This window comes from Saimiri boliviensis, chromosome 2 (genome assembly GCF_048565385.1).
Source record: "Saimiri boliviensis isolate mSaiBol1 chromosome 2, mSaiBol1.pri, whole genome shotgun sequence".
Classification (NCBI taxonomy): domain Eukaryota; kingdom Metazoa; phylum Chordata; class Mammalia; order Primates; family Cebidae; genus Saimiri; species Saimiri boliviensis.
Window position 1 is genome coordinate 120,174,406 of NC_133450.1, and position 25,603 is coordinate 120,200,008.

A 25,603-nucleotide genomic window follows, 5' to 3' on the forward strand; every position below is an offset into this window, starting at 1 on the left:
GGAAGTGGTGAAGAGGGAGATATTGATGATTCAGTGAAAGATGATATAAAATATGGGAGAACAGGCAAAAAAAAAAAAAAAAAAAGGCACCAGAGGAAGAAGACATGGGCTCAAGGACACATAGGGAGGAATCAGCCTTGATAAGAAGGAGGATGGTTTCCTGCCCAAAGACTAAGGTTAAGTAAAGGAAAAAAGATTATTACGAGATAGCAATGAAAATTGACAGAGTTTAGGCATCTTCTCAATGATTTTTGTTTTCTTCAAAAAGACTGTAAATTTATGATTTTCTTTGCATTCTTACAATGTCACAAGAAGGAAAGCACTACACCAGTTTTCAAGAAGCAAAATTCCTTCCGGTGAAACTCTGATTTGACTTTGAGACCACCAACACAAGCTAGGTCTTAACATACTGGAAAATCTCCACAAAAATATAGAGGACAAATTTCAGCCAATAGAATTATTTTAGATGATAAGTTTCTAGCCAAAGTCACAGCTGGTTATTAAAGGGAAAAAAGGGGCTCCTTTTTGTGTACACGGTTTCTTTGCTGTTCATTTTTTGACTCACAAACCAACCCACACAGATACTCAGATATGCTAACAAGGTGTGCGCATTAAAGATCCTCTCAAAGACTTCAGGGAATTCTTTCTTTGCCTCTCCCTTACCTTTTGAAGGCTTCATTACATAAAGAAAAATGAATATTAGCTTTCCTCATGATTTCCATGAAAATAAGATATTGAGATCCTCAGCACTTCTCTGGTTTTATGTCACTATCAGCTAACATCATCCATCTGTAGGAGATATAGAAGTATGCTGAGGAAATAAGCCTCTTCCCCAAATTTAATTTTTAAATCTTTATGGGTACATCATAGGTATATATACTTATGGGGTACATAAGATATTTTGATACAAGCATTTAGTGAATAATAGTCACATCAGGGTAAATGGGGTATCCAGTACCTCAAGCATTTATCATTTCTTTGCATTACAAACATTCCAGTTATATTCTTTTAGTTATTTTTAAATGTACAACAAATTATTGTTGACTGCTGTCACCCTGTTGCGCTATCAAATATTAGATCTTATTGATTCTATGTTTTTGTACCCACCCCATGATTTTAAAAAAAACTCTGTAGATAGAAGATTCCTATTCATTGAACACTTACAGCTTCACCAACAATGGTGACAGCACAGTATCTCACTAAAAGTGGGCTTGGTACATTTTACTCTGTAGTTAGTAAGACAGAGCTTCCTTTTCAACTACTGAATGTATTTTTTTTTAGATATGTGAACACATTTTGTGGAGTTTGCTTTTATGAGAACTTTAAATCAGGAACAATCCTTGCATATGTTACATCAAATTTGCATTTTCAGATTAAGAAAGCTGCTCTTGAACAATGGCCTTCCCAATAGACAGCACTAGGGATTTAAGTATGTTTTTCTTTTTAACAGGCAACTGCAAACAGATTGTAACCCTGTTTTATAGAGGATCAAGGATGCAGGCAAAGTGTTTTGATGGCACTCTCATTTTTAAAGGTCTGCCACAGAGCACAGCTCTTAAGGAGGAAGGGAGGACTATGGGGGCTCTCCAAGACAAAGCTGATCTGCCATCCCTCCCACTTCCCTGATAGCCACATCTGTTGGAAGGAAACTTATTTTTTTTTTTGTCAAAATGTCTATTCGTTTATAAATCTAGTAACATGAAATAAAAACCTATTTTAATTATCTCACATTATGTGTGTTTAGATTTTATAATACTGGAAATCTTTTTATAAATCACAGTAATATGACATCTGTTAAAAAATTCCATAAAAGAAGTTCTTTGGTTTAAACTTCCATTTGAGCCAAACCACCACCATGTGAAGCAGATGTAGCAGATGCTGTTATTATCATGGTACACCCAAGGAGGCTAAAGGAGACAAGAAATTTCAAAATAACTTGCCCCTGGTCAGACAACTTGTGAGCAATGGAACCAGACTCAAATCCAGGTCTCTGGACTGTCTGTATGCTGCTGTTTCCACTACCCTAGTACCGCTAGCACTCACTCTTTTGATTTTTAAAGAAAGAAGATAAATGAAACAAAATGCCATTTGTAAAAAGTGCAAAATTTAAAAATGTATAGCTAAATATGGCTTAAAATACAATATAGTACTATATGCAGTGAAGCAAGTGGACTCAAAGCCACTACTTTATAAAGATTTCTCATTTAGATACAATTTTATTAAATCTTGAAGTAGATACCTTTTAAGAAAAATTTCATATCCCATCAAATACTCAGAATCCTACAAGAGATTATATAGGCAACAGTTTCATAGGTGTGTTTGCTTCCTTTTTGCTTTGTTTCTGTTGTTCAGGGAGAGATACTGGTATTAGAGTTTCACAAACAATTTTGTTTACCATGAAGATCAAGGAAGACTTCTTCAACTTAATCCGGTGTTATTTCATGAAATCCATCATAAGAGTTAGTTATTTTGAAATGCACTTTGCAAAATACCAGTGACCATATACATAGACTGCTTAAACAGAAGGATCTACCCAGGGTAGAAAGGGATGGGTAGTCAAGCAAGGGAAGCATTGGACCATGAGTTGAAAGCATGCATCCCAATCCAACAAGGACAACTGGACTCACCAATGTTGTATGTCAAGCTCATTTTTTTCTTAGTAGACAAATCAAGGGGCAGGAAGATAACAATTTATGGACAAGCAGTAAAAATCTAGTACAAATTAAATATTTAGGTGAGGTCATGAAATGGGTAGATTCATACTTGGTTAAGAAGGAGAAAGAAAGAGGCGAGGAGGGAGGTGACATTAGTCAATGATACGGCTTGGCTGTGTCCCCACCCAAATCTCACCTTGAATTGTAATAATCCCCACATGTCATGGGCAGGGTCAGGTGGAGATAACTGAATCAGGGGGGTTGTTTTCTCAATACTGTTCTCATGGTAGTGAATAAGTCTCATGAGATCTGATGGTTTTATAAATGGTAGTTGCCCTGCACAACTCTCTTGCCTGCCATCATGTAAGACAGGCCTTTGCTTCTCCTTTGCCTTTGCCATGATTGTGAGGCCTCCCAAGCCATATGGAACTGTGAGTCCATTATACTTCTTTCCTTTATAAATTACCCAGCCTCAAGTATGTCTTTATTATCAGCATGACAAAAGACTAATACAGCCAAGATTTTATGAGTTCTTAACCAGTGCTATGCCTTTGGCTAAATGTACACTATGCCTCATCCATTTACAGTTGACCTTTCACCAAAGCAGGGGTTGGGGTGCTGACCCCCTGCCTACACAGTCAAAAATGTATGTATAATTTTTGGTTCCCCAAAACCATTACTACTAATAGACTACTGTTGACCAGATGTCTTACTGATAACATAAACAGTTAACACGTTTGTATGTTATATGTATTATATACTGTATTCTTATAATAAAGCAAGCTAGAGAAAAGATGTCATTAAGATCACAAGAAAGGGAAAACATATTTATTCTTTATTAAGTGGAAGTGGATAATCCTAAAGGTCTTTATTCTTGTTGTCCTCACATTGAGTAGGCTAAGGACGAGAAGGAAGGAGAGAGGTTGGTCTTGCTGTCTCAAGGATGGCAGTGGCAGATGCAAAGAAGGAGGGAGGGAGGAGTAACAGGCACACTTGGTGTAACTTTTATTGAAAAAATTTCAGGTAAAAATGGATCCACTAAGTTCAAACCGATGTTATTCATTGACCAACTGTAATTCTCATGGTCCTATGAGATGGGTACTAAAAATTCTTCCATTTTACCCATGAGAATCATGTAAGCTTAGGGAGGTTAAGTAACTTGTCCAAATTCACAAAGTTATTCAGTCACAGAACTGGAATTTGAATCCAGGACTCTCTATTTTAAAAGTATCTCTGGGTAGAAGTGACAAAATACTGCATTTCTTAAATGTTCAGGGTGAAATAATGAATCAGGGGGCCTCTAATATAAAGATTACTTTCCTTTTCTTCAGAAAAATATGGTTAACAGATTGTATTTATTAAGCAGTTAACACTATGATCTATGGGCCCGTGATCAGAATATAAATTATTTAGAAGCAAGGACAAAAAACATGTAATGTTTGCCAAATTCCTGTTAGGAATTCCTCTTTGTCCTGAAAGTATGTTAGTGCTCATGGTTTAAGGTTTCTGTCAGAGCCTAGAGAAGAACTTGTCCCTCAGTACCCTAGAGACAGTGACAAAGGTTAAACCTGGATGTCACCATTAAGTTTGCCTCAAGTGAAGTAAAAGAATTGTGACTGAATTTCAGTTTCTGCCAAGGGGATATAATAAAAAGGGTTAAAGTGTCAAATTTTGAAGTGGTCCTCTTTGTGATTAGGAGGTTGGCTCTAGGGTGGACAGTTGGTATCTGCTCAAGCATTTAAACCAACCCCACCTTTGCAAGTTCTAAGGATAATATCTAAACCAGATCTAACTAGCCCCTATCTCTCAATATGGTAACTTAAAAGAATTAAAATCTCAGTTGTAAGTGCTAAGACAGAGACCTTCTAGATCACAGCAGCCACAGTCTGACCCAAAGGGCTTAGCAAAAAAAAAAAAAAAAAAAAAAAGTGGTGCCATCTTGGGATAAACAATACACAGCTTCCTCTTAATAAACTGAGCTGCTCTGGGAACTCCCCATTTGATCGCTACTCACAATTTCAATACTTTATGTAAATCTCATATCCATAATTCCTGCAGTTGGAATTATCACAATAGTTCTTTCACGCTGTTTACATACAAGTTTAGAAGCATTTCTAGATGATTCCACAAATTCATTCTCAACCATCTGTTAATTGATCTCAATAGAAAGGCAAAAACATTAAAAGGACATTGCTTATTAGAATGGCTGGCATGGAAAGAATAAAGGGGAACATAAATATACATTTATGAAACCAATAGAAAAGCCAAAACTTTTTTGCCCTAGATAGCTCATTATAACAATGTCACGCTGCTTGTAGAAATCTACTATGCTCCTAGGACTCAAAACACATCCTCAAATCACATGAATAAAAATCCTTTGAAAATATAAAACAGTTTAACAAAAACAATTTCTGAATTTGACACTGCTAAAACTTCTAATGTGATTGAAAGAATAAATATATGCAATAAAAAATTGAAATGGAATTTTTAGAAAAATGGCTACTGTTGAAATTCCTAACGGGAAGAAGGGTAAGTTTCTTCCTCTTACAAAAACTCCAGGGGTTCTCTGGAAATTAAAGAACTCTGAGCACAGTTCTGACATCAGAAAGATTTTACATTGTCAGTGGCAAATTTCAAAGACAGTGTGAAATAAAAGCAAATATATAATAAGTATAGCAAATAGGTCTGTGATGGTAGTGAGAATGCTGAAGGAGAAAAGGAGCTGGGCCCAGAGATCCAGCTTTTTATAAAGAGGACTTTTTTTTTCTTTTTTGGGAATAGCCTTTTCCAAAAAGTTGCAATTGGCACAAACTGCAAAATAAATCTGTGAACCAGATGAAGCCACTATTGAGCATATTATTTATTCTTTTGTCATCAGATTAAGCAATATTTTCTAAAGTAGATGCATACTTGCATAATAAATCAATGTTTCAGTTGGATGATTCTGTACAGATTAAGAGATCAGGATTAGCAAGAATATCCTTCTCAAAAATCCTGACACCATCAGGAGAAAGATGCATTTGGTTGCATTTATTTAAGCCAAATAAGTTTATAGCATTCAAGTCTTTCTTCTATAAACCATGTTTTACGGACCAACAGAAGAGAATGGAGAACCTAAAAATAAATCCCCATATTTACAACCAACTGATTTTTGACAAGGGCACCAAGTATATACATTGAGGAAAGGACACCCTCTTCGATATACAGTGCTACGAAAACTGGATATCCATCTGTAGAAGAAATAAACTAGACTAGCTATATCTCTTGCTATAAACAAAAAATCAACACAAGATGGATTAAAGACTTAAATATAAGACCTGAAACTATGAAACTAGTAGAGGAAATCATAAGGGAAACACTTCAGAATTATGGATTAGGCAAAGATTTTATGACTAAGACTTCAAAAGCACAGGCAACAAAACCAAAAATAGACAAATGGGACTATATTAAACTAGAAAGCTTCTGTATAGCAAAGCAGAGTGAAGAGCAACACAGATGAAGACACAGCCTATTGAATGGGAGAAAATATTTGCAAACTATTCATGTGACAAGAAACAAAGATACAGAATATACAAGGAACTCAACTCAAAAATTAAAAAAAAAATCCCATTGAAAAATGGGCAAAGGATATGAATATGGTATTTCTTTTTCTTTTTTTTTTTTTTTTGATGAGTAAGATATTTCTCAAAGGACATACAAGCGTTCAAAAGGTATATGAAAAAAAGTTCAACATCCCTAATCATCAGGGAAATACAAATCAAACCCACAATGAGAAATCATTTTAACTCCATAATAGCAACAAATAGCAGACAAAAAATAACAGATGCTACTGTGAATGCAGAGAAAAGAGAACTCATACACTGTTGATAGAAATGTAAATTAGTACAGTCATTATGGGTGAATATTTCTCAAAAAAAAAAAACAACTAAAAATGAAACTACCATATGATCTAGCAATTCCAATCCCACTACTAGGTATTTATCCAAAGGAAATCAATATAAAGAAAATCAGTATTAAAAAAGGGATACCTACATCCTCATGTTTATTGCATAGCAAAGATATGGAATCAATTGTATGTATAAATAGATGAGTGGATAAAGAAAATGTGGTATATACACGATGAAATACCGTTTGGCCATAAAAATAATGAAACTGTGTCATTTGGAACAACATGGATGGAAATGGAGGTCATTAAATAAGCAAGGCACAGAAAGACAAATATCACGTTTTCAATCATATGTGGGAGCTAAAATGTTGGTATCATGGAGGTAGAGAGTAGAATCGTAGTTACCAGAGGCTGAGGAGGGGGTGTGGAGAGAGGGAAATGAAAAGGGGTAAGTTAATGGGTACAAACATGCAGTTAGATAGAAGAAATAAGTTCTGTTAGGCGGTAGTAAAGTGGCAATAGTTAACAACAACATAAATTGTATATTCCAAATAGCTAGAAGAGAAGATTTAAAATGTTCCTAGAACAGAGATGATAAATGCTCAAGGAGATGACTGTCCTAAATATCCTGACTTGATCGTTACACGTTCTATGCGTGTAACAAAATAACACATGCACCCTATAAATAAGTACAAATATTACGTTGATTTTAAAAAAACATGTTTTAGAACACTGAATGTTTCAGCAAATGCCAACATTTATAATATAAGTAACTTCAGGGCATGGAAATTGAATTCCAGTAATGATTCTTGGAATTTATTAACAGAGGAAAAATGAACTGTGGTTTTTTTAAAAAATCTTGATGTTAGGAGACAAGATACAACATTTCCCTATTCCTTTCTACAGTCGTAATTTCCTCCCCAGACCTAAAATCTCTTTATTGCAGCTACAGATAGTTCTTGCTCAAAGATGAGATGTTTCAAAAAAAATATGTAAAATGCTATTCACAAATGCATTTAGAAATGTGATTATTTTATGCAACTATGTGTATATATCACTAACTGCCATTATGATGTACAGCCATGAATAGTGTTTCAAACACAATGATTCAAATTAATGTTTTCAATTTAAGACACGCGTGGATTTTAGAGTATTAATGAAAATTTGATGTTATTAAAGTATTAAGAAGTGGAATGGGTGGATTTATGTTTAAATGATCGACCCACATACTAAATGGAGGTTCCATGATAAAGTTGGGACAGAGATCAATGGTATACTCAGTTATCTGGAAGAGGAATGGCAAGAAGAGAAAAGGTACCACACATACAGTGAGAGTGTTATGCAGCTCTTCATGAGTGACGGATATTACAGCCATCTGCCAGGGAGGTGCAACTGAGTCACCAAGGGATGGGACAGAAAGGGGAAGAAGTGTAGGATACTGACACTGGTTATGTGGTTTGACACTGAGTTGGAAATTCTACATTTTTCAGCTCCTTTAACCCTGGCAATTTAACTTCTGCCTCATAAGTTTGTTACCTTCACTTTGTGGATGAAAAATGGATTCACAAGAGGTTCACGAGAAGGAAGTGGCAGAGCTGGACTTCAACACAAGGTAATGTAGCCCCAAAGTCAACAGTCCTCTCAGTACAGCACATTGAGTAAAGATTAAAGAGTGTCAATATTCTAGCTTATCAGAAAGCATTTTTTTAAATAGGAAAAAAAAGAAAAACAGGAAGCACATTATTTCAGTATGTTTCAGAAAATATGAAGGATAAATAATCAAAGAATGTGACTTTAGGAGGAAGAGAATAGGGAAGGGTGTGAGAGGGAAGCAACTGTTAGAAAGCACGCAATAAGTACGAGACTGATCTTCCTAGAGGTTTTCTAACACAAGGGCAATACCATATATCCTACAGAACAATGATGGAGCAGCTGAAGAACCTCATAATAAAGTTGCTCTGTATCAGGGTGACCCACTTGACCGCAATCTGAGATATCCAGTCTACCTCTTTGTGAAACTGATGAATAAGGAATACTTTATAGGTTTATTACACAACTAGATAGGCTGGGAGAGAATTTTGAGAATGGAAGTACAAGAGGGAGGACATATTTGGTTACAAGACTCTGGGGAAAGAGAGGAAGCTGTCAGTAAGGTGGATGAGGGAGAGAGAAACATAAGGACAATGGAGAGAAACACTATCTGACTCAGACAGAAGAAAGAAGGTAGAAGTTTCTTTGTATTTATAAAAATCTTTATGAGACCATGAAACCAAGCAGTGCTGCTTCAGGGCCCAGGTGAGAAAGCATGCTCAGGGTCACATAAGAGGCCATTCTCCCCCATGCCCCAACTACTTCATTGCCCTAAGAACTCAAAATGGCCACTGCAAAAGCCTGCTGTGCCCAGCATAGCATCATTTTTATGGAGGGCACCAGCAGCAGAGGCCAGAACAAAATGCTGTGAGGAGCAGGATAGGAGAAAATATGATTGGTCCAATTGCCGAGCACAAATGAAACCTCAGGGAATAGGCTGGGTGCAACGACTCACAACTATAATCCCAGCACTTTAGGAGGCCAAGGCAGGTGGATCACCTGAGGTCAGGAGTTCAAGACCAGCCTGGACAATATAATGAAAACCTGTCTCTAATAAAAATACAAAATTAGCCAGGTATGGTGGCGAGTGCCTGGAATCCCAACTACTTGGGAGGCTGAGGCAGGGGAATTACTTGAACCCAGGAGGTAGTTTTAAGGAGTTGCAGTGAGCCGCAATTGTGCTACCACACTCTAGCCTGAGCGACAAGAGTGAGACTCACATAAAAATTAAAAAAAAAAAAGAAAAGAAACTTCAGGAAATAACCAAAGGAGATTTTAAGAGGTGAATTAAATCCTAAGTAAACAGGAAAGAACTAAGATTCAACATAGTATATATTATTATTATTATTATTATTATTATTATTAATGTGGCCTCACTGGAACCTATACACAATGATTTCTAGGTTGTTAAGTTTACAAAGGATGAAGGAGTGACACAGAAAAGGATATAAAAAAGAAGAAACTTGATAAAAAATATGACTCCCATCCCAAAGAACGGAAAATAAAAATCATCCAAATGAAATGGGTTTCTTTGGAAGGCCTGCTATGATTGAACATTTTCAAGTGCATGTTGATGACTATTTGATAGAAATTGTAAGGAAATTCTACCGATTTCCACAGACCTGCAAGTACTTCTTAATACATTCCCCTCTCAGATTCCAATCCATTACTAGGTCCTATTGATTTTACCTCTGTGTGAAAGACCAGATGCTTGAATGAGTTGGCCTTCAGAATCACTTCCATTCTGAGCTAGTAGTTTGTGTACATTATGGTATACAATCTTCTTGGAAAGGCAAAGAATCTTTGCCCTCTTAAGCTGTATTCTATACTACTCCAAATCATAAAATTTTCATTTCAAATACAAAGTAGATCCCAATCATCAACTTTTTCATTCAGTTAATTAGACCATTTAATTCCTTAACACACAAAATTTGATCCACTGATACTTAAGGGATCAATCAAGGGTTGCTAGCCCCAATACTAGCCATTATATTCTTAAGAGCATAGGATCATATTCAGCATGTATGATATAGTTTTCCATGTTGCCAACTCCCATACTCCGAATATTACCAACAACAAGATCCCTGTGTAACCCATATTTAGACTTATAGAACAGCTGGACAATAAGAAATAATGACACATTTCCACATTTTACTGTTTTCAACAAGCCAAGTGCAGTGTTTCAATTACATCAGGTTTTATTTTTCAAACTCTTAAGTGCTAACCCGTAGGGCTGGAAAGGCAATGTTACACTGATAATATTTAGATGGAAATAATTTTCTTACCACATCTGCTTTAAGGAGTAAAATTAGATTCCTTTCAGAGGAGGGGATGATTGTTTGCTTGTTTGTTTGAGATAGGATCTTGCCCAGGCTGGAGTGTGGAATGCAGTGGTGCAATCATGGCTCACTGAAGCCTCAACACCCCAGTCTCAAGCAATCCTCCCACCTTAGGCTCCCAAGTAGCTAGGACTATAGGTGTATATCAAATGCTCAACTAATTTCTATGTTTTCCTTTTTTTTTTTTTTTTGTAGAGACAGGGTTTTGCCATGTTGCCCAGGCTGGGCTCAGATTTCTGGCCTTAAGTGATCCTCCTGCCTGACCTCCAAAAATGCTAGAATTATAGGCATGAGCCACCATGCCCAACCTGAAGGAATTATTCTTTAAGAGCTAGGATTTTAATTATAGAGACTTCCTAGGTTATTTCAACGGAAATAATTGACTTTCTGGAAGAAAACCTCCCTGCTCTTCTAAGTGTTTTACCATCTATTTTCTTCACTACTTCTATTTTAAAAGAAATCTAAGAAGGTAGGTAGCCCCTATTTCTTTCTTTCTTTTTATACATATATATATGTACAATAAAATATATACATATATTATGTACAATAAAATATATTTTTTATTGTACTTTAGATTCTGGGGTACATGTGCAGATCATGCAGAATTGTTGTACAGGTACATACATGGCAATGTGGTTTGCTGCCTCCATCCCCCTGTCACCTGTATCTGGCATTTCTCCTCATGTTATCCCTCCCCAACCTCCCTATCCCATGCTGTACCTCCCCTAGTCCCCCCGAACTGACCCCAGTGTGAGATGCTTCCCTCCCTGTATCCATGTGTTCTCATTGTTCAACACCTGCCTATGAGTGAGAACATGTGGTGTTTGATTTTCTGCTCTTGTGTAAGTTTACTGCAAATGATGGTTTCCAGATTCATCCATGTCCCTACAAAGGACAGAAACTCATCATTTTTCATGGCTGCAGAGTATTCCATAGTGTATATGTGCCACATTTTCCTTGTCCAGTCTATCATCGATGGGCATTTGGGTTGGTTCCAGGTCTTTGCGATTGTAAACAGTGCCACAAGGAATATATGTGTGCATGTGTCCTTATAATAGGAAAATTTATAATCCTTTGGATATATACCCAGTAATGGGATTGCTGGGTCAAATGGAATTTCTTTTTCTAGGTCCTTGAGGAATCGCCACACTGTCTTCCACAATGGTTGAACTAATTTACACTCCCAATAACAGTGTAAAAGTGTTCATATTTCTCCACATCCTCTCCAGCATCTGTTCTTCCAGATTTTTTAATGATCGCCATTCTAACTGGCATGAGATGGTATCTCAGTGTGGTTTTGATGTGCATTTCTCTAATGACCGGTGATGATGAGCATTTTGAGATACATTCCATCCATACCTAGTTTATTGAGAGTTTTTAGTATAAAGAGCTGTTGAATTTTGTTGAAGGCCTTTGCTGCATCCATTGAGATGATCGTGTAGTTTTTGTCTTTGGTTCTGTTTATGTGGTGTATTACATTTATAGACTTGCATATGTTGAACCAGGCTTGCATCCCCGGGACGAAGCCTACTGGATCATGATGGATAAGCTTTTTGATGTGCTCTTGCAATTGGTTTGACATTATTTTATTGAAGATTTTTGAATCTATGTTCATCATAGATATTGGCCTGAAGTTTTCTTTTTTTGTTGAGTCACTGCTGGGTTTTGGTATCAGGATGATATTGGTCTCATAGAATGATCTGGCAAGGATTCCCTCTTTTTGGATTGTTTGGAATAGTTTCAGAAGGAGTGGTACCGGCTCCTCTTTGTATGTCTGGTAGAATTCAGCTGTGAACCCATCTTGACCTGGGCTTTTTTTGGTTGGTAGGCTATTAATTGCTGCCTCAACTTCAGCCCTTGTTATTGGTCTACCCAGGGTTTCGAATTCTTCCTGGTTTAGGCCTGGGAGGGTGCAAGTGTCCAGGAATTTATCCATTTCTTCCAGGTTTGCTGGTTTATGTGCATAGAATTGTTTGTAGTAATCTCTGATGGTGGTTTGTATTTCTGTGGAATCAGTGGTGATATCCAAAGATTGTTTTTCATTGCATCTATTTGATTCTTCTCTCTTGTCTTTTTTATTAATCTGGCTAGCAGCCTATTTTGTTGACCTTTTCAAAAAACCAGGTCCTGGATTTGTTGATTTTTGAAGGGAATTTTCTGTTTGTATCTCCTTCAGTTCTGCTCTGATCTTAGTTGTTTCTTGTCTTCTGCTAGCTTTTATGTTTTTTATGATCTTGCTCCTCTAGCTCTTTCAATTTTGATGATAGGGTGTCGATTTTAGATCTTTCCTTGCTTCTCATGTGGGCATTTATTGCTATAAATTTTCCTCTAGACACTGCTTTAAATGTGTCCCAGGGATTCCAGTATGTTATGTCTTCATTCTTGTTGGTTTCAAAGAACATTGTTATTTCTGCCTTCATTTCATTGTTTAACCAGTCAACATTCAAGAGATAGTTGTTCAGTTTCCATGAAACTGTGTGGTTCTGAGTTAGTTTCTTAATCCTGAGTTCTAATTTGATTGCACTGTGGTCTGAGAGACTGTTTGTTATGATTTCTGTTCTTTTGCATTTGCTGAGGAGTTATTTATTTCCAATTATGTGGTCAATTTTAGAGTAAGTGCAATGTGGTGCTGAGAAGAATGTGTATTTTGTGGATTTGGGGTGGAGAGTTCTGTAGATGTCTATTAGGTCCACTTGGTCCAGGTCTGAGTTCAAGTCCTGGATATCCTTGTTAATATTCTGTCTCGTTGATCTGTCTAATATCGACAGTGGAGTGTTGAAGTCTCCCACTATTATTGTGAGGGAGTCTAAGTCTCTTTGTAGGTAACTAAGAACTTGCTTTATGTATCTGGGTGCTCCTGTATTGGGTATGTATATATTTAGTATAATTAGTTCTTATTGCATTGATCCTTTTACCATTATGTAATGTCCTTTGTCTCTTTTGATCTTTCTTACTTTAAAGTCTATTTTATCAGAGACTAGGATTACAACTCCTGCTTTTTTGCTCTCCATTTGCTTGGTAAATCTTCCTCCATCCCTGTATTTTGAGCCTATGTGTGTCCTTTCATGTCAGATGGGTTTTCTGAATATAGCACACCAATGGGTTTTGACTTTTTATCCAATTTGCCAGTCTCTGTCTTTTGATTGAAGCATTTATCCCGTTGACATTTAAGGTTACTATTGTTATGTGTGAATTTCATACTGCCATTTTGGTGCTAGCTGGTTGCTTTACCTGTTAGTTGATGCTGTTTCTTCATTGTGTCAATGGTCTTTACCATTTGGTATGTTTTTGGAGTGACTGGTATTGGTTGTTCCTTTCTGTTTAGTGCTTCTTTCAGGAGCTCTTGTAAGGCAGGCCTGGTGGTGATGAAATCTCTCAGTAATTGCTTGTTCATAAAGGACTTTCTTTCTCCTTTGCTTATGGATATGAAATTCTAAGTTGAAAGTTCTTTTCTTTAAGGATGTTGAATATTGGCCCCCACTCACTTCTGGCTTGTAGGATTTCTGCCAAGAGATCCGGTGTGAGTCTGATGGGCTTCCCTTTGTGGGTAACCCGACTTTTCTCTCTGGCTGCCCTTAGCATTTTCTCCTTCATTTCAACCCTGGTGAATCTGACGATTATGTGCCTTGGGGTTGCTCTTCTTGAGGAATATCTTCGTGGTGTTCTCTGCATTTACTGGACTTGAATGTTGGCTTGACTTGCTAGGTTGAGGAAGTTCTCCTGGATAATATCCTAAAGAGTGTTTTTCAGCTTGGATTTATTCTCTCTGTCACATTCAGGTACACCTATCAAAAGTAGATTCGGTCTTTTCACATAATCTCATATTTTTTAGAGGTTTTGTTCATTTCTTTTCACTCTTTTTTCTCTAATCTTGTCTTCCCATTTTATTTCATTGAGCTGATTTTCAGTCTCTGATATCCTTTCTTCTGCTTGGTCAATTTGGCTATTGAAACTTGTGTATGTTTTGTGAAGTTCTCTTGTGTTTTTCAGCTCCATCAGGTCATTTATAGTCTTCTCTAAGCTGTTTATTCTCATTAGCATTTCGTCTAACCTTTTTTCAAGGTTCTTAGTTTCTTTGCATTGGGTTAGAACATGTTCTTTTAGCTCAGAGAAGTTTGTTATTACCCACCTTCTGAAGCCTGTTTCTGTCAATTTATCAGACTCATTCTCCATCCAGCTTTGTTTCGTTCCTGGTATGGAGCTGTGATCCCTTGGAGGAGGAGAAGCATTCTGGTTTTTGGCATTTTCATTCTTTTTGTGCTTGTTTCTTCCCATCTTTGTGGATATATCTACCTGTGGTCTTTGTAGTTGGTGACTTTCAGATGGGATCTCTGAGTGGACATCCTTTTTGTTGATGTTGAAGTTATTTCTTTCTGTTTTTTAGTTTTCCTTCTAACCGTCAGGCTCCTCTGCTGTAGGCCTGCTGGAGGTCCACTCCAGACCCTGCTTGCCTGGGGATCACCCACAGGGGCTGCAGAACAGTAAGGGTTGTTGCCAGTTTCTTCTTCTGTTACCTTTGTCCCAGAAGGATACCCCCCAGATGTCAGCCTGAGCTCTACTTTGTGAGGGGTCTCTTTGGATATACAGGGGTCAGGGAGCTGCTTGAGGAGACAGTCCATCCCTTATAGGAGTTCAAGTGCTGTGCTGGGAGCTCCGTTGTTCTGTTCAGAGCTTCTGGGCAAGTACGTTTAAGTCTGCTGCAATGGAACTCATAAACACCTTTCTTCTCAGGTGCTCTGGCCTTGGAAGGTGGGGATTTATTTGTAAATTCCTGACATGCTACTGCCTTTTGTCAGAGATGCCCTGCCCAGCAAGGTGGTAGTCTAGCCATAGTCTGCCAGCAGAGGCGTTGCTGAGCTGCTATGGGCTCTGCCCAGCTGCTGTGTGACCTTCCTGTTAGAACTGACTTGGTAATGGTGGTCTGCCTCAATAATGGTCGACTGCCTCAGTAATGGAGGACTGGTAATGGAGGACACCCTTCCCCACACTGAGCTGGACTGTCCCGGGTCCAGCTGTGCTTACTGCAAAACTCTCAATCCAGAGCATTTCAGGTTGCTGGTCTTTGTGGGGGTGGGACCCACTGAACCAGATCACCTGGCTCCCTGTTTCAGCCCCCTTTTTTTCAGTTGAATGGGCAGCTCTGTCTCCCTGGCATTCCAGGCTCCCCTAGTAGGTAGGTTAGAGGGTCCCCAAAGCAAATGGCACATTTTCCATTCAAAAATCATTCCTGGAGTTTCCACTGCTTGTCAGACATTTTCCTCTGCACTATTCCAAATGGATAATTTGTCTTTAAGCACTTCTAACCAGCCTCTTTGTATTTCCTTTCTTCTCCCTATGAAAATTCACTCTAAAAATATGACTGGATACAAATAATTTCATTCTTGACTATATATGTTAGCCATCACAGGAAGATTTTCATTTTCAGGGTAACCTTTGTCAACGGAGAATGACAAATTATGAAGCCAATTAAAGGAATCCAGCTTCACTTGAATAGAAGTATTAATAATGGTCAGAGCATCTTTACAGATAACAAAGTCCTAATGCTTCTCCCTGCAGCTAAGACACTGCTTAAGAACACCAAAAGTGTTTCTATGCTTTGGATCTCGAGCAAAAGATGAAGGAACAGTGTATGCCTTTAAATTATTAGGATAATTACTACTGAAATGATCACTTATCATGTACTGGCCACTCTTCCAAGGCTTTACCTGTTTTAACACATTGATTTTTACAGAAATCCTACGAAGTAGGTACTATTACTATCTCCATTTACAAGGAAGAAACTGAGGCGCAGGATGGTAACTTGTCTAGGATCTCACAGCTTGTAAGCTGCTGAGCTGCAATTCAAACCCAGGTGCTTTGACCCAGAGCCCTAGCTCTTGAAATTTGTTACAGGACTAATTGAGGATACTAGGTTCCATTCAGAAAACAGATTTACTCATTTACTAATTTATCTTCTTTAAGTCATAGAATATAGAGCACTGACGCCATGTATAACTGGTCTAGGACTGATCAATCTTCACATGTGATGGTTTCTACCAGGGCAGGGCAAAGTAAGAAAAAAGCAATGAATGCAGTGTCAGAAGGCTTGGAATCAAGTCCAGCTTTGCCAATTACTAACAAACTCCTGTGCAAGTCACTTAACCTCTTCGCACCCCAGGGTCCTCATCTGTAAAAACGCCTTTTGTTCTCCTTACTTGCACTGCACTTCCATACTCCGCCTTGCAAAGAAATGAAACCCACTTGCCAAATTACTTTTCTAGGTAGTCAGTAAATTCAGGGCACAAGTAGGATCAGAACCCAGATTTCCAGAGCCAAAAGAGATAACACAAGATGGTACAGGTGAAAACAGGAAAAGGAAATGGTGTAAGAAATTTAGATATCAGAAGGCCGGGTGCAGTGGCTCAAGTCTGTAATCTCAGCACTTTGGGAGGCCAAGGCAGGTGGATCACTTGAGGTCAGGAGTTCAAAACCAGCCTGAGCAACATGGTGAAACCCCATGGTGTGCATGCCTGTAATCCCAGCTACTTAGGAGGCTGAGGCAGAAGAATCACTTGAACCCAGGAAGCAGGGGTTGCAGTTAGCCTAAATTATGCCAGTGCACTCCAGCCTAGGCAACAAAAGTGAAACTCCATTTGAAAAAAGAAAGAAAGAAAGTTTTGAGGTGGGTAGGGTCAGGGGGAAGCCAATCCTTCATCAGGAATACAAAAACTAGAAAAAAAGCAAATGAAGTCTCAAAAATAAGTAACAGCACTGAACGTACAAAAAAATTTAAGTGAATGAACTATTCAATGCATATGATTTCCACTTCTATTGTAGAAGAACATTCACTGTTAGCTTAAATGAGACCCAGGACACCATCACCTCTCCACTCCAGTACTTCCAAGGCTTTTCTATCTGCTTTGATCCAAACACTATCTGCATTTAACATGTACCATCTGAGAAGGTGCCTTTAATCACTCCCTCCTAGCCTGTGTATAAAGGCAAAAATCTTCAACTTGAGACCTTCTTGGGCTTTTATCTGCCATTCTCAACCAGTTTATGATGTCTCCATATCCTGCTCTGTGTCTCAAGTCTGCTTAGCTACCTCTGTTAGATTGGTCCAGTCCTAACCCTGCCCATGAACTTATACTTTTGGTTTCCTTGAGGCCCATGCCTCATGGTCTTGAGGGCAAGGGTATCCCTTCCTCTTTATCCCTTAGCACAGCTTTAGGACTATACTGTTTAGGTTAAGATCCCAGCTCTTCCACTTAGCACAGTAATGTTACATAGTTATGTAATCTTTGTGTGCCTTCATTTCTAATCCCTAAAGTAAGTCAATGCCTGATAGATATATTGGCATTTAGAATACAGTGACTGGTACATAGTAGGGACTATACAAGTAATTGCTGCTTTTATTATGCACTGCTGACCTTCATTATCCAGGAATAGAATCCCAATACACCCTGCCTTCTACTGGCAATGAACCTTTTGCAATGTATTTTTCCTATTTGATTACAGGTTCTCTAAAGGGAAGACTATCATCATCACCATCTTTATATTCCCCGTAGTACATAAAACATGACACACATTCAGTAAATAGTGGATTAAAATGTAATTATCTAAAGATACAAATCCAACCTGTGTCTCTGCCTGAAAATCCAAGAATATTATTTGTAGCCACCAATAATGATTAATGACAGCTTGATCTTTACTTTCCAATAAACACAACAATTAAAGTAGACAAAATCATAATTAGGAATAAAATTGGCTTTCCACCAATTAGAACATATATCAAAGAGAGAAAAATATGAAAAGTATAAAAATGTAATAAAAGAATAAAAGGATAGATCGATACCATTCCATTAAAAATCAAACTTAAATGGCAGTAGGGAATGTGAAAAGTAAAGAAAACAAATTTTAATGTTCTCAGATACTAAACAAAAGAAAATGATGGATCTATAAAATGTTGATCCATCCCTGAGAGGAAAAATGAAAGGTATGATTTCAGGATTCTAACATAAACTGAAAAAAATATAATTTTGTTGTTCCCTTTGCCTGAACTGCCCCCGAATCTTTATGACTTACTCTGGGGCTACTTTCAGGTATCTGCTCAAGTGATACCTCATTAGAAAGGCTCCTTGGTCACCCAATTTAAAGTAGTGCCTACAGCTGCCATCACTGTTGAGTCCCTTTCCCTGAGACATCTGTCTCCATGGAACTTGTCACCTGCCATAGTATATTTCTATTGGTTACATTCTTTCTCTCCCCACAACTGTAGAGTATAACTGTCATGAAAAGAATTTTGTTCACTGCCATGTCCTGTGCTTGAGAGATTAACTAGAAAATCATGAGTGATCAATAAAAGCCTGTCCAATGAGTGAATCACTTATTAATACAAATATTAACAGATATATATGGAAAGTGTTTAAAATGGTGCCTGACACATAATGGGCCCAGTTAGCTATTTTTAATAGGAATAGGAGTAGTAGCATTCCTTCCTTGATTCTTTTTGATTGATTGGTAACAAAAGTCTTCTGCCTTGGGTGACTAGAGAAAAGTAGGAAGCCTTAGCTAAGTAAGGAGTTGGGAGGCAGCTTTGAAATCAGGAGTGGAAATACTTACTTTATTTAGGGACAACTGCAATTTACTAATCTGCTCTGTAGTACAGCATGGTAAAAGAGCAGCTTTAGTGGAACTGACAATATAACAATGTGGAAGAGAAAACAAGGCTTCACCCACAGAACGCTGTGGGTGAAGACACTGCATGGAAGTCCAGGGCCAGAGCTCAGTGTGTCAGTGAGCAGAAGGTCGCCATGATTTAGTCCACCTTCTTACCTAGATCAGCCTTCGCTTGGACAGCCTCCAGACGCTGAGATGTCAGAAATGTGATGCCACCAGGCCTGTGTAAAAAAAAATAATCAAGGCTTACCTGAAGTAATTTTCACATTAGGTGTCTTTTGTTATGTTTCTTTTACATATTAGGTGGCTAATTTGAAGGGACTTTCAGAAATTGGGGTCACAATGCTGACCCTTTAAGATCTTCTGGAGTAAGTCTAGGGAATAGATAATCTTACCTCTTCCAGGAGATAACCTCATCTCTCACCTAAACTACTGCATAGCATAGGGTAACCAACCATGCTGGTCAGCCTATGATTGAAGAGTTTCAAGGATGCAGACATTTCAGTACCAAAACCAGCAAAGTCACAGGCAAGCCAGTGCCAGTTAGCCATCCTGTATCCTTGTAAGCGTGCGTATGCTCATCTACTTGGTGTTCACACTGCAATGAGAGCAATCATTTAAAACAAATCTGGTCACATCATGCCTCAGCTAGTCACACACAGCCATATCTTTTCAGAGGCTCCCCTGCTGCCTTTTTTTTTCCCCCAAGACAGAGTCTTGCCCTGGTTGCCCAGGCTGGAGTGGCAAACTTCAGCCTGGGAAACCCTGATTATATTCTGGAAACTCTTCAATCATAGGCAAACCAGCATGGTTGGTTACCCTATGCTATGTAGTAGTTTAGCTGAGAGATTAGGGTTATCTCATGGAAGAGGCAAGATCATCTGTTCCCTAGACTTACTCCAGAAGACCTTAAAGGTTCAGCGTTGTGATCCCCAATTTCTGGGGCTCACATGTGGCATGATATTGGCTCACTGCAACCTCCACCTCCAGGATTCCAACGATTCTCCTGCCTCAGCCTCCTGGGTAGTGGGGATTACAGGCAAGTGCCATCATGCTCAGCTAATTTTTGTATTTTTAGTACAGAAGGGGCTTCCCCATGATGTCCGGGTTGGTCTTGAGCTCCTGACCTTAGGTGATCCACCAGCCTTGGCCTCTCAAAGTGCTGGGATTACAGGTATGGGTCACTGTGCCCAGCCTCTCCTGCTCTTAAGACAGATTTTAGCTCTTATCATGGCCTGAAAGGCCCTGTGTGGTTGGGCCTCTGCCGACTTTTCCAGCTTAATTTTTGCACCATGCCCCAGCCAGTTCCCTTTTGAGGGCTCACATGCAGGCCTCTTCCTTCTGCTGTAAGGGTTCCTTGCATCATGTTCCCCCTGCATGGAATATGATATCTACCTCTCCTTCACATAGTTTTGCTTCTAATGTTTCTTTTTTTTTTTTTTTCCAGATCGTTTTACTCCTAAACTGTTTCCATATAGTATGTCCATAACTGTCACTTTTTCTGAGATGTCTCTCCTGTTTCTCCGGAGCAGACAAATCCCCTTTTATGCCCTTTTGAAGCTGCAGGCACTGCTGTTGGTGCCCACCATGTACTCTTGATATCACCTCCACACACCAAAAGCTGCTTGCTGCAAACACCTGTGACTTTCTGCTCAATGGTCTTTCTATGCACATGGAAACACCTTCCCCAGTACACAGGATGTTATCAGACGATATTAGAGCAACAGGGAGGAGCCAGATCAGGGAGACTTTCAGGGCCATGATATAGAGTCCAAATTTTATTCCAAGTTCAATGGAAAGCTATTGGAGAGTTTTACATTGGGGAGAGACAAGATCTGATTCTATTCTTTTTTTTTTTTTTTTTTTGAGACAGACTTGCTCTTGCTGCCCAGGCTGGACTGCAATCTCAGCTCACTGCAACCTCTGCCTCCCAGGTTCAAGTGATTCTCCTGCCTCAGTCTCCTAAGTAGCTGGGATTATAGGCACCTGCCACCATACCTGGCTAATTTTTTGAATTTTTGGTAGAGAAGGGCTACCAGCATGTTGGCCAGGCTGGTCTGGAACTCCTGACTTCAGGTGATCCACTTGCCTCAGCCTCCCAAAGTGCTGGGATTACAGGTGTGAGCCACTGCACCCAGCCCCTGATTATATTCTTAAAAGGTCACTCAGACTGCTATATGGAAAATAGACTGAAAGGGCAGATCTGGAAGCAGAGGGAGGCCAGTTGGGAGGTTAGTATAGTAGCCAAGATTATATTTCTAGACAAAATCATTGGAAGTAAAACTGAAAGCATAATAAAAAAGTGGCTTTTTTTTTAACAGCAGCTGGAGACTTCAAGTCTAGGGTTACTGGCAGAAAGCAACTTACCTGAGAAGGCCCTGTGAAGTCTGGCTCATTCAAGTGGGTTCTTAGAAAGGAGTGAAAATCTTACTCTTCATACATAAAGCAGGGATAATAATAATAAAAAAAAAAAGTTTGAGAAACACTGTTCTAGAATCTCAGACAGGCTGTAGGCTTGTTTTTAGCACCCACCATTGCTCTTAAGCTGGCCTGGAATGGCCCCTGGACTCCTTGACTAATAGCCCTAAACCTACCCTATCACCTCACATTTCTTCAGCTCTGTACAGACACTGACTAATTCACCTACTCGGTGGGAAGATGGTCCATTAAGATAAGATGATCTATTTTCAAAGTCAGCCTCTCTAAACACAGATACTCCTGTTTAGACACCCTCGAAGTATACAAGTGAAGGAAGGAAGTGTTAGGAGTTACATAGGGTAATGCAGATATCATGCATCTCAACAGGAACTCTCATTCCAGGTTCATGCTTCTCTTCTTGCCTAGGCACCATCTACCTCTCAATGGATGAATTCCTATGTTTTCAACAGAGACTAACCACAAATGTCACCTACCCTGGAAATCCAGGAGGAAAAAATTACTCATTTTTTCTGAGCATCCAAAGCACTCTGAAAAAAATACTATTAACAGCTACTATTTCTTGAGCACTTGTGGCAGACATTATGATAAACATTTTACCTAATTATTTCATTTAATCCCCCCATTGCTAACTCCTTTTTACAAATGGGAAACTAGGGCTTACAGCAGTGAAGGGGCTTGCTCAATGTCAGATAAGTAATAAATGGTAGAATGAAGATTCAATACCAAGCAGCCTCTTCCCCTGTAGACCTTAAATACACTGTTCTGTGACTTACACCACTGTATTATAATCGGTAGTTCACGTGCCTCTTTCCTTTATTACTTTCACCATAAATGACCCACGCCTGCTGTCATAAAAAGATAATAACTTTTATAACCAAACACTGTTGTGTAACTTCAGGATATTACTTACTGAGACTCAGCTTCCTTATTTAAAAAATGGAGAAAATAACTGCCTACCTAATAAATTGCTGTTAAGATAAAATTAGATATAACTTTTAATGCACTTACCATAGTAAAGGCACATAAAGGCCCATTCAATTAAGCAAGTATTATTTGAGGGCCTGTGAAATGCCAAGCCTTACGATGGACACTGAAGATAAAGAAATACTAAAATATCTCTCATGGAGCTAACACACGAGAAATTTATTTTATATATTAGTTTCTTTTTATTGCTTGAAATTCAAGAAAAGCTAATGTATTGTTTTTGTTATAAACAGCATCTCTATTCATTTTCATAAAAGCATTTCTACCTAAACATCCATCCAAGTAGATTCAAAGACAGCTGTCTGAAATGATACTGCCTAAGGTTAACAATCAGAATGATAGTATTTAAAATTATTTTTAAAATTTATCTTTGAAACGTAATGCCTTATATGAATTCTTGTAATCAACATATATCATTTTAAAAAGGATATTTCCTACACTTTCGAAAGAGCAAATATGCCAAGATGTAGTTAATTCTTCCTGGTAGGAATATAGATTGTTGTTATTTTCTTCTTTATACTTTTGGTATTTTTTACCTTTCAAAAATGATTTTTTTTAAAATTTTATATCAGACTCTACATCCATAAGTAAATTTCTTTCCTTTTAATTTAGATTGTTTCTTGTTTTTTGTTTTTTTCTGAGACCAAGTCTCACTCTTTCACCCAGGCTGGAATGCAGTGACACAGTCTCAGTTCACTGCAACCTCCGCCTCCCAAGTTCAAGCAATTCTTGTACTTCAGCCTCCCAAATAGCAGGGATTACACCACTACACCAAGCTAATATTCATATTTTTAGTAGAGATGAGGTTTTACCGTGTTGGCCAGGCTGGTCTCGAACTCATGGCCTCAAGTGATCCGCCCACTTTTGCCTCCCAAAATGCTGGGATTATCGGTGACAACTACTACACCCCAGCCATAATTTAGACCTGTAAAGAGTTGTTCTTTCACATATGTTGTAAATCATATCCTTAAAATTACCTGAGACCAGTTTACAAAGTGGAGAAGACTGTATTCTTTTGAATGCTCTTTATAAATGTAATCCACTTAAGTAAACAAAGAGCTAATGAATATGCTACGTTATACTTACACTGTTAAACGTTTATACATGAAGAATGAGAGATTATATAAAGCTTCATATCAGACCATGTCTAATGGGGTCATTAAGATCAGGATTTTCAAACTAAGTGGATTTCCTTGTCCTCTTTGTCTAAAGCATAATTATTGAATGTTAGCATCAGCTTGCTGTGTAAGTGACAAACTAGAATAATCCAGTTCTCACCCCTGAGTTAAGAATAATAATTTAAAATATATGACAGTTGCATAGCCATAATGTTTAGGAGGTTGTAGATAGAAATACCTGAGCTACCTGTTTAGGTGCTGTGGCAATACTTTTTTCATTTATTTGGAAAAAGTTTGGGAGAAAAGTTAGTACTCCTATCGATTCCTTAAAATAATTCAAGGAATCTATTGTTTCCTATAGAAATTCAGTATTCTCTGGGTTTTGTATTATTATATTAATATTACAGAAAGTGTTTTCTATTTGAGTGAAATACTACGGCTATAAAAATTTTAATTACTGTTATTTCCAATTTAGAGAACAGAAAGTAAATTTTTATTTCCTTTACTTTTTAGAAATGTTTTCTTTCAATGCAAATTTGTAGTCATTGTTTTTTTAATAAAGTAAGAGTTTTTTTTTTTTTTTTTTTCTTTGAGATAGAGTTTTACTCTTGTTGCCCAGGCTGGAGTGCAATGTTGTGATCTTGGCTCACTGCAACCTCTGCCTCCTGGGTTCAAATGGTTCTCCTGCCTCAGCCTCCCAGGTAGCTGAGGGCATATGCCATTACACCCAACTAATTTTCTATTTTTAGTAGAAACAGGGTTTCACCATATTGGTCAGGCTGTTCTTGAACTCCTGACCTCGAGTGATCCTCCCACATTGGTCTCCCAAAGAGCTGGGATTACAGATGTGAGCCACCGTGCCTGGTCAGGAAGAAATTTTTTGTAAAACTATATTCATGAAATGAAATAGTCATAGTCATAGGAAAAATGATAAAATCTTAGATTCAAAGAAAACTTAGACATTATTCATCTCATCCCACCTCCTTCTCAAGGCTGGGCCCTCTCCTTCAATGCAACCCTTGTGAATGGTTCTCCAGTCTTACCTTGAGCTCTTCTATTGCAGAGTTCTCTACCTCAAAAGGAAAACTCATGGCCTTCCAGACAGCTCTAACATAAAAACACTCTCCTTTTCTAAGTCAAAATCTATTTCCATACATTTATTTTCATGCATTTATTTTCACTGGTGTCTCTCACTTCCAGAGCTGCAGTGATTATATTCAACTCCTTTCCTGTCCAATGGCCCTTTAAACACCTGACCGCCAGTCATGTTTCCTGAGACAGCTTCTCATGCTGACTAAATCATCCCAGGCCCATTAGCAAGCCCTCAAATGGAAGTGTGTTCAGCCTCGAAAATCCTACATATCATCTGACTGTTCTCTAGTCTGTCAATGACCCCACTACAAAGCAGTGCCTACAGTTTTAAATGTTCCTCAAAAAAAAAAAAAAAAAAAGTGAAAGTTGTTCCAGTATCACAAATACAATTCTCGCAACTGTCACTTTAAATTATTAGAAAAACACATCTTAAATAGCCAGATTCTATCTTACTATCTCTTCACCTATCTTAAGTTTCAGTTTCCTCTTCATCATGCTTTTCTTCCTTTGCAAATTTGAAGGCCACTCTTAAGTTTCTCTTGGTTGCGAGCAACTGAAACTGATTTTGGCTATCTTAAGCAAAAAGAGAAGCATATTGAATCTCATGAAATTCATGGGCAGTTTCATAAAATAAGAGAAAGAGTAGAAAGGTCAAGAGTTGGAAGAAGAGAAAGAGCTTTCCAGTGGCATTTGCATGAGGCTCACAGGTATCTCCCTGGTGTACTTCTCTTACTGTGACTTAACTCCAGTGACTCTTAGTCAATGCAATCCTTCATTCCAAAACTCCAGTTTTGGGAAGACATTCCATCTGGTCCACCTTGGATCAGATTTCCAGATCCCCAG

General features: G+C 38.2%; 1 protein-coding gene across 3 annotated transcripts in view; it reads right to left on the reverse strand.

Annotated features, from left to right (window-relative positions):
- FMN1 (formin 1) overlaps positions 1-25,603 on the reverse strand; it is a 423,173-nt gene that overhangs the window by 390,471 nt on the left and 7,099 nt on the right. For all 3 annotated transcript variants that reach the window (XM_074394140.1, XM_074394139.1, XM_003935753.4), the window contains one exon: positions 19,284-19,348. The gene's annotated coding sequence lies outside the window, so the exon portion shown is untranslated. The remainder of the gene's footprint in view (positions 1-19,283; positions 19,349-25,603) is intronic.